The sequence below is a fragment of the Cavia porcellus genome, unplaced genomic scaffold (assembly GCF_034190915.1).
Source record: "Cavia porcellus strain 051 isolate PalLab524CR breed Dunkin Hartley unplaced genomic scaffold, mCavPor4.1 scaffold_21, whole genome shotgun sequence".
Lineage (NCBI taxonomy): Eukaryota > Metazoa > Chordata > Mammalia > Rodentia > Caviidae > Cavia > Cavia porcellus.
Genome location: NW_026947504.1, coordinates 7,493,240 through 7,498,145, shown reverse-complemented (window position 1 = coordinate 7,498,145; position 4,906 = coordinate 7,493,240). Strand labels below are relative to the sequence as shown.

Sequence of the window (4,906 nt, the reverse complement as noted above, 5' to 3'; positions counted from 1 at the left end):
ATGCTTCAAGGAGCACTTAGTGCTCCAAATGTGTTTGGACAGCACCCAGAAGGCTCAAGAGGCACCACATAAATGTGCACGATTCTAATTGTGACTTTTTGAAGGACTGATTCCTGAAGTGGGCTAGAGTTCTGATAATGGTTTAAGAAACCCAGCCCTAGAGGAAAAAACATTTTTATCCCAGGCTATAGCAATGAAATTCTCATCAACTCTGAAGCATATTCTTGCTTTTTAATGTTCTAAAAAATCAGAAAGAAAATCAGCACATATAAGTTAGAAATAATTTTTTAAAAATTAGAAATAAAGCTTGAGCTGGGTGGTACCTGCCCATAATTCCAGCACTTTGGAGGCTGAGGCAAGAGGATCACTGCGAGTTCAAGGCCAGCCTGGGCTACATAGTGAGTTCGAGGGCAGTCTGAACTACATAGATAGATCCTGTCTCAAAAAAGCAAACAAGAAAGAAAGAAAAATAAACTTGTAAGTCCATTTGCACTTATATTTATAAAATAGGTGAATAATAATTTGACATATAAGAAAAATAAAGTCAGAGAAACATTAAATCCACATATTCATTCAAATATTTGCTGAGCGTCATGTGCCAGGGACTATATTAATAATGTGTTCAGGGATATATGAATAACTAAAATATTTAGTTTTACTTTATTTGGCAGGAAATGAGAGTGTACACCAATAAGCTCGCGTGGCAAATCCTCAGCAAGGGCTTCTTCTACGCCAGGCTCTGGAGCGCTCCACACACATCATCTCATTATGCTTTTCTTTCTAAGTATTAAAAACAGGCCTCAAAAAGAGGTGAACACATGTCGGGGGCCACAGGAAGTAAGCAGTGGGCCAAGGCTGGAACCCATAGACTGATATCTGCCTTTTAGTTTATACCTGCTCTTAAGAGATTATAAGGGAAATGACGGGGAGTGGTGGAGACTGTGATGAACCACAAAACAGTCGCAAAGACAGCGACTATGATTCAGCACCAGGCACTTACCCTAAGGAACACGCACAGCTCAGTGTGCCTAGGTTTTCTAATTTTTTTTTAAGGAGAAGCCAGAAAACAGGATTTTGATATGAAAACCAACTTATAAAACACTACTAACCCCCCTCCCCAAATCCTCTAGGCATAATTCAGGCCACAGATGCCTCCCTCTGGTAGGGGTCTCACTGTGTCTAGGAAGGTCCCTGGGGAGATAAGATTTCAGACCATACCCCTGAAGCTAAATGTGGGCAGAGAACTACAGATACATCCGCTTCTGCAGTGTTTCTCAGGTTGATTTTAAAAGACTAAAGTAGAAAAATAGGGCCCTTATTTACTAAAAAAAAAACAAAACAAGGCCTTAATGGAAGGTGCCAGGGAGGGAACAGCTGGAGCATTCCCGCCCCCTGTCGTGGAGGAGGCTGCCACAGAACCGGCTCACACTGGGCTGACAGGCCACGCTTATCTGAAAGGGAAAATTTAACTTCAGGGCGGGCTTCGTGTTTTATCTGAGGCCCTAATAATGATCATTATGCTGTCAGTGCACAAGACTTGGTTCAAAATAATTCTCCTCCTGGAACTCACATTCCACTGGCTTCCTGGTCCTTCCTCGGTGGCCCCACGCGCTGGCCTCCACCCTCAACAAGCCTTGCTTTTCCCCAGCCATGGGATGGCAGCCACGGAACCACACATTCAGAGGGCTCATCACCCGGGTGGTCTGTAACTGGAATGGATTTGGTCACCAGGCAGAGGCAGCTCCCCTTCCCATCCTGGCCTTTATGGGGAAAGGGAAAGGACACAAGATAACTTTCATGTTTCAAAAAACATTTGCACCATCACCAGACTGAAACACTCTAAGACAATATTCTTACTTAAAAAGTGTAAAGGAATTCCCATTCTTAGGCTCTTAACAAGATCAGAAAACCTCTGTTTACTATAAGAATTGTTTCAGAAAAGGAAGTGAAATCTGGCACAAGGAAAAAAAATCCCATTTCTATCTGCTCTCAAGATAGTAACTTTGCAACCATATGCCATGTGTGTTTCATTAGAGCAAAGCAGCACTCTAGTGCACCAGGGACAGATTTGCTGTTACTGCTGCCGCCGCTGCCGCCTCCACCACCACCTTCTGTTGCTTAGATAAAACTGAGGCATGTGGCACTGTTGAGAGATTCTTAGAAGACCCAGGCAAGTACTCCTGGCTAAGTCCCTGTGAGTTTGATTAGAGCATGAGACTCTAATTTCCAGATCTTCTGGGTCTTAGGAATCTCCTTTTTGGAGGATCCCCAAGAAAGACTTATCGATGCCTTTTGGAATGGATGAGCTAAAGAAAGTTTGTATTTATCCCTCCTTTTATTTGGAAGGTTATTTATGATTATGCAGTGACTTCTGCCACTCTGAGGGAGGCAGGGCAATGTTATGGTTATCAGTGTGCAGAGATACGTGCTCCAGCCTCGGTTCTCCTTCCGCACCTTGGGGCCCCGCACAATTTACTGAACCCTTTTAAGACTCAGTTTCTCACCTGTAAAGTGGGAATAACAATAGGATCAGCCATAGAGAGCTATTGTTAGCTGCTGTCTTGCGTAGAACTTGTTCTCCAGTTCACTATCTCCAGTGAGTGAGTCCCTGTCACCTCCATGCACAACCTGAAAGAGAAAAGGCAGACCTATGTTCCCATTACTCATGTGCTTCTTGAAAAGATGATCAGGGGCCACTGTGTCACACAATGGCCAGGGCCACTGTATTGCAATTCTTCAGCTGTGGCAGTGGACACGAAAGCTGCTATCACATCCAGAGCCTTTTGTTAGATGCCACCTCCACATGGATCTCTGGACTGCTTCAGTCACAGTTCAGATGAAAGTGTACCCATTCTGTTCCCTATGCCAACCCCCAAAGGGCTGAATTGGCAGCCTGCAAAGTATGGAGTCTTCCTGTGTCAGTGTGGGCAGTGGCATATTTCTATGCATGCGGCTTACTGGCCTCCATTCTCCCTCTTCTGCTTCTCAATGCCACGGACAGATTGTATGATCTTTTATAGGGTTGTGAGTGTTTAAAAAAAGGGGTGTGGGTGGAGGAAGCTGTTGAAGGAAGAGTCACAGTGGGACTTTTGAGGCAGAGAGCTCAGGACATAGTTGTGGTTATCCACCCAAGACAGGTGGGAACATACAAGGAGTTTTATGTTGTTTGTCAAGAGCAGGACTGAACGACGATTGGGAATGATATGGTGCAGCTGTGTTTACTGGGCCTTATTGACTCAGGACTATAAATCTGTAGCAGGTATGAAGGCATGGCAGAGGCTGGCCATGGTGGTGCATGTCTGTAATACCAGAACTTGGGAGGCTGAGGCAGGAGGATCACCATGAGTTTGAGGCCAGTCTGGGCTACATAGTGAGACCCAGACTCAAACAAACAAACAAACAAATAAACAAACGTACATCAGGGAAGAGATTTAAAATGGTCTCTGCTTAGACCAGGATGCCAATGGTCGGATTCCTTCACACATTTCAAAAGACAGAAATAGGGTCATAGAAAGGAATGGGCCAAGAAATTACTGCCCACCCCAAGGCCATAAAGTTCTCTCTTATTCCTTCCTTCAGATGTTTTATAGTTCTCAATTTTTATTTTATTTATTTATCTAGTTTTGGTACCAGGGATCGAATTCATAACCTCACGCTTGCCAGGCAGGTGCTTACACTGCTGAGCTAAATCCCTAGCCCAGTTTTCAATTTTTAAAAATAATTTAGTTCTTTGATCCACTTCAAACATGTTATGAACTCAGGCTTGAACTGCATTGATTTCATTTATTCCCATTCTATTGGTTATACATCTATGCCTCCACTTGTACTGTAGTTATTTAAATTTTATTTCCTTTTCCTTTATCATTATTGGCCTTTCCCATTTAAAAAGCTCCATGTTTTTGTTTTAGTTTAATCTCCATCCTTGCTACTTACCTAGTTAGAGAAAAAGCAAAGAAAGGGCTCACTCGGAAGTTAGTTCAAAACATGATCCAGGAACAGGAGCCAAGAAGGTCTCTGTAATGGTGTCTGTGGAGATGATCGACACTGGGGGACCACTAGGGCTGGATCCAACGGGGGTATGCCGAGGAACAGTGGGAGTGGCCCTCAGGGTTGTCCAAGCGTCAGAAAGGAGCGCGTCCGTACTTGCTCTAGCTGCTGTGAGTCAGACTTTGACGCAGAGGGTTGGCTTACTCAGGCTTCCAGTACAAGAGACCAGTGAAAAGACCCGGAAAGAGGCGAGAGTTGAGAAGGACAGATGGGCCAAGCAGCTTCCTCTTGCTACACCCTGGTTGGCACAATGACAGCGGGGTGAAAGGAGAACAAAGGTATGAGGAGAGGGTCACAGGAAGTTTCCTGGACTCGTTTATTCCACAACTACTTCTTGGTCCTTGGTATGTGCCCTCTACTGTGTTAAGCATTGGAAACATCAAAAAAACCAAACTTCACTCAGGGGAGAAAGGTAGGAAGACGTCAACCATTGCTTCCATATCACTGCAAGCTGAGGTAATGCTTAATTACCTCTGATTAAATAGGACCAAGATTAACAGGGAGCTGTGAGGGTGAGCTGTGAGGTTTGGGGGGTCCATGTGCCTCCACTGAGCTGACAGTAGATGGAGATCAAACAAGGGGAGAAACTGAGCTATGGGGATAGCGAGGCAAGAAGGTTCCAGGGGGAGGGAACTAGGAGTGAAGAGCCTTGAGGAAGAAACGTGCTTAGTGAGTGAAATAGGAAAGGAAGTCATGGGCCAGGGATATAGCTCAGTGGCACAGGTGCCCACCTGGCAAGCGCAAGGTCTTGAATTCGACTCCCAGTATCAAAGAAAAGGAAGAAGGAGGAGGAGGAGGAGAAGGAGGAGGAGAAGGAAGGAAGCCATTGTGACTGGAAGGAAATGAGGCGAGGAGGAGA

The 4,906-nt window shown here is 44.8% G+C and overlaps 1 long non-coding RNA gene across 1 annotated transcript; it reads right to left on the bottom strand.

Moving 5' to 3' along the window:
* Window positions 1-631: 631 nt before the first annotated feature.
* On the bottom strand, window positions 632-3,913 carry LOC106025123 (uncharacterized). Its single transcript, XR_010041615.1, has 3 exons — window positions 2,505-3,913; window positions 1,571-1,760; window positions 632-1,451 (listed from the first exon to the last, which is right to left on the bottom strand). It is a non-coding gene; the product is annotated as an uncharacterized LOC106025123 (long non-coding RNA).
* Window positions 3,914-4,906: the final 993 nt, after the last annotated feature.